Below are 5,011 nucleotides of genomic sequence, written 5' to 3'. Positions count from 1 at the left end.
AATAATTTCTTGAGACATTTTTTGAATCATTTCTTGAAGTTCTAGCTCTTTCCTTTCTTCCATTCTATTAATCTTGTTTACTATCCACATTCTGAACTCAATTTCTGTCATCTCAGCCATCTCTTTATGGGTTGGATCTTCAGATACCTCTGCCACATCCTTCCTTGGGGGCGTTGCTCTACTTTGGTTATTTCTACTACCAGAGTTTTTCCGCTGGCTCTGCCCCATGCTGGATTTACTCTGCTTGGCTAGGTGACCTGGTAGGAGGAAGTTGGTTTGGGGGCTCTGGGAGTGATATTTTGCTGGCCTTTTTGGGCAAAGGCTGAGACTAGTGTCTGTATATTTTCCCCTAGAACTTTGCCAAGGATGCAACTATTGCTATGGTCTGAGAGCCTAGAGGTCTGCTTGTCTCTATCTTGTTTACAGCTGGTATCTGTTCTACCTTAGAAAGTCAATTACTCTGGGTTAATATCAGCTGAAACAGCCAGGAGAATTGACTCGGGGATGCATCTCCTCTGCCATCTTGCTCCGCCTCCAATAGTGTTTCTTTGTAATTGAATGATTAAAATACATTCTAAAATATAGGTTACATTTTAGTGTTTATTATGTGTTGATTCTGTGCTAACTTCTTTCAGTATACATGGGTTATCTTCTATTATTTCCCCAGTAAGAATGGCGACTATCACCATTCTAGAGGTGAGAAAATTGAGGTTCTAGGAGCTAAAAACAAATGAAGAAGCAAATAACAATAAAAACTTATCTTAAGTTACAGAGAAACCAAGTCCCAAAACTGAGATTCAAATCCAGAACCCTGATCCTGAGCCCATATTATTCTATTGTTTTTCCTTTTTCTTTTCTTTTGTTTTTGAAACAGAGTCTCACTATGTCACACTCAGTAGAGTGCTGTGGCATCACAGCTCATCACAACCTCTAACTCTTGGGCTTAAGTGATTATCTTGCCTCAGCCTCCCAAGTAGCTGGGACTATAGGCATTTGCCCACCACAACACCCAATTATCCAGCTATTTTTTGTTGTTGTTGCAGTTGTCATTGTTTAGTTGACCTGGTCTGAGTTTCAATCCACCAGCCCGGATGTAGGTGGCTGGTGCTGTAACCACTGTGCTATAGGAGTCAAGCCTTATGCTATTGTATTTTCACAGAGACCAGGTCTTACTCTGTCATCCAGGCTAGAGTGCGGGGGCACAAACATAGCCCATTGCAGCCTGGAACTCCTGGGCTCAAGTGATTGTCCTGCCTCAGCCTCCTGTACCAAAACTATAGGCATGCACCATCATACCTGGCTGAGAGAGGGTCTTGCTCTATTGCCCTGCTTGAACTCTGAACCTAAAGCAAGCCTCTCACCTCAGCCTCCAAAAGTGTTGATATTGAGCCACTCAGCCCTCATTTAACTTTAATCACTTCTCTAAAGATCTTATCTCCAAAAGCAGTTGTCACATTGAGGGTTAGGGCTTTCATATATTAATTTAGGGGCACATAATTCATTCAATAATAGATGGTTGGGCAGATCTGAGAAAGTTTCATTCAACTCAGTAGGAAGCTCTGGAGCAAGGGCTGCTCTTTGGAGAAGTCCCACCTTGGTTAGAAATGACTAGGCCTATTAGCCCAGAAAGAATGTGGCCTTGAGAGTTGAAATAGATCCTGAAAAGTGATAACAGATGGAGGCTGTCATCTAACTGGATTCTATCAAACCAACAGCAAGTTCTTTCTAGGAAAGAGATTTAGGCATCCTGCTTTCTTGGCTACCACATTTATTCTAGTGGCTATTCTAGAAAAATGATCAATGCTGGACTTGAGCCTTTTTAAAAAAATTAACTGGAAGTCACTTGTTTCTTAAAATTGTGACTGATCCTCCTATGCAGAACCACATGGCTGATAAGAATAGTTTTTAATTAATTTAATTTCTTCCTTTAGTTTAAGTTCATTCTACATGACAGTAAGTACATTAGTATTCCATTAATTTCCATTAGACTTTCACATCTTTAACAGCATATTACTTAATTTTCTCTTGATAATTTTTTAAATGCCCACTACTTCTATTATCATTATTTTTAAAAATATATATTTGGATATCCCCTTTATTTTTTTGATAAGACTTGCCAGAAATTTGAGTATTTTCCCCAAGAATTGTCTCTAAGTTTTGTTGATCAACTTTTGATCAAGCCTGTTAGCAGGCTCTTTTTTATTACTGCAATAAATTCTACTCTTTTTGTTATCTTTGCTCTTCTTAAATTTTCTTTGTGGTATTTTTTTTTTTTTTGAGACTCTGTCACTCTAGTTAGAGTGCCATGGCATCACAGCTCTCAAACTCTGGGGCTCAAGTGATCCCATGTTTCAGCTTCCTGAGTAGCTGAGACTACAGACACCCACCACAATACCTGGCTAGTTTTTCTATTTTGAGTAGAGACTGGGTACCATTCTTGCTCAAGCTACTCTTGAACTACTGAGCTCAAGGGATCCGCCCACCTTGCACCCCCAATGTGCTAGTATTATAGGTCTTTGCAATACTTTATGTATACAAGTGTATCTCCTTGCTCTGTGAGCCAAGAAGTCATAGAATCAATAATGCTTCAGTAACAACATGCAAACTGAGTGCTCAGATTGTGGTTTCCAATACCATTCTCCTATAAAGGGAACCAGGGATCCTTGGAGAAATGGAGATTCTAGGACTGGGGCAGGAATTATCAAAGTTGAGACTGGAGTTTCACATGATGCCAGAAAGTAAGAAAGTGCTAAAAACAACAGAAAAACACAACGATTAAGGTGGTTAGACACAGAAGGTAAGTGAAAGAACTTCCAGTGGCCAAAGCAGAGCAAGGAGCAACACACAGTGGGGAAAGGAGAATTCTCTTCAACAATGATGTTGGGGAAATTGGACATTCATATGCAGAAGAATGAAATTAGACCCTTGTCTCATACCATATACAAAAACCAACTCAAAATGGATCAAGGATGTAAATATGACCTAGGACTATAAAATTACTAGAAGAAAACATAGGGAAAAGACCCATGACATTGGTAGGGGCCCTGAAATTTTTTTGGATAGGACCTCAAGAGCAAAAATAGACAAATGGGATTTCATGAAACTAAAAATCTTCTGGATGGCAAAGGAAACATTCAACAGAGTGAAGAGACAACCACCTTTTGGGGGTGGGATGCAATTATAAGAGGGTCTTTGTTTAACAAATGCAATCAAGTAATTTGGTTCTTTGTACCCTCAGTGGATCCCCAACAATTAAAAAAGAAAAAGACAGACAACCAGCATAATAGGAGAAAATGTTTGCAAACTACACATCGGGTAAGGGTCTTATATACCAAAACATAAAAGAAACTCGGAGGAGACATGCACAGCTCACTGCTCTTGACTTTCACAGCCGCTAGAGAAGCCCTCTCTCTCCTGTGCATAATGGCAACTCTTAAGGAAAAACTCATTGCACCAGTTGCAGAAGAAGAAGCAGTAGTCTCAAACAATAAGATCACAATAGTGGGTGTTGGACAAATTGGCATGGCATGTGCTATCAGCATTCTGGGAAAGTCTCTGGCTGATGAACTTGCTCTTGTGGATGTTATGGAAGATAAGCTTAAAGGAGAAATTATGGATCTGCAGCATGGGAGCTTATTTATTCAGACACCTAAAATTGTGGCAGATAAAGATTACTCTGTGACTTTCAATTTTAAGATTGTGGTGGTAACTGTAGGCGTCCATCAGCAAGAGGAGGAGAGTCATCTCAATCTGGCTCAGAGAAATGTTAATGTCTTCAAGTTCATTATTCCTTAGATCATCAAGTACAGTCCTGATTGCATCATAATTATGGTTTCCAACCTAGTGGACATTCTTACATATGTTACCTGAAAACTAAGTGGATTACCCAAACACTGTGTGATTGGAAGTGGGTGCAACCTGGATTCTGCTAGATTTCACTATCTTATGGCTGAAAAGCTTGGCATTCATCCCAGCAGCTGCCACGATGGATTTTGGGAGAACATGGTGATTCAAGTGTGGCTGTGTGGAGTGGAATAAATGTGGCTGGTGTTTCTCTCCAGGAATTGAATCCAGAAATGGGAACAGACAATGATAGTGAAAATTGGAAAGAAGTGCATAAGATGGTAGTTGAGAGTGCCTATGAAGTCATCAAGCTAAAAGGATATACTAATTGGGCAATTGGATTAAGTAGCTGATCTTATTGAATCCATGCTGAAAAATCTATCTAGGATTCACCCAGCATCAACAATGGTGAAGGGGATGTACGGTATTGAGAATGAAGTCTTCCTGAGCCTTCCATGTATCCTCAACACTCAGGGATTAACTAGCCTCATCAACCAGAAACTAAAGGATGAAGAGGTTGCTCTGCTCAAGAAAAGTGCAAAAAACCTGTGGGACATCCAAAAGAACCTGAAAGACCTGTGACTACTGAACTCTAGGCTTGTAAGAATTCAAAAACTACAATCTGATTAACCCTGAACCTTTAGTTTTCATCCAGGTACATGGATCATAGTTTGCTTTTATCTTCCTTAATATGTGAATTTGGGCTCACAGAATCAAAGCCCAGGCTTGATTTAATGCTTGCAAAATGAGCCATTGAACAAATAAAATTAACTATCTTAATGTTAAAAAAAAAATAAAAGAAACTCAAACAGTTAAACAAACAAGGGAAAGATAACCCAATTTAAAAATGGAGAAAGACTAGAATAAACATTTTCTCAAAAGAAAATTTACTAATGGCCAAAAGGGACATGAAAAAATGAGCATAGGTCCACAGTGAGATACCACACCCCTGGTAGAATGGCTACTATCAAAAAGACAAAAGATAACAAGTGCTAATAAAGATGTGGAGAAAGAGGAACTTGTAACCACTCTTTGTGGGAATGCACATTAGATTAGCCATAATGGAAAACAGTATGGAACTACCATATGGTCCAGCAATCCCACTCCAGGTATTATATACAAAAGAAATAAAGTTACTGTGTTGAAGGGATATAATAATAAATACATG

At 39.2% G+C, this 5,011-nt stretch overlaps 1 pseudogene; it reads left to right on the top strand.

Moving 5' to 3' along the window:
- Nucleotides 1-3,423: 3,423 nt before the first annotated feature.
- On the top strand, nucleotides 3,424-4,425 carry LOC100946845 (annotated as a pseudogene).
- Nucleotides 4,426-5,011: the final 586 nt, after the last annotated feature.

The sequence above is a fragment of the Otolemur garnettii genome, unplaced genomic scaffold (genome assembly GCF_000181295.1).
Source record: "Otolemur garnettii isolate 467f Iridium unplaced genomic scaffold, OtoGar3 scaffold00071, whole genome shotgun sequence".
Classification (NCBI taxonomy): domain Eukaryota; kingdom Metazoa; phylum Chordata; class Mammalia; order Primates; family Galagidae; genus Otolemur; species Otolemur garnettii.
The sequence above is the reverse complement of the archived record's forward strand: the minus strand, read 5'-3'. Positions and strand labels throughout refer to the sequence as shown.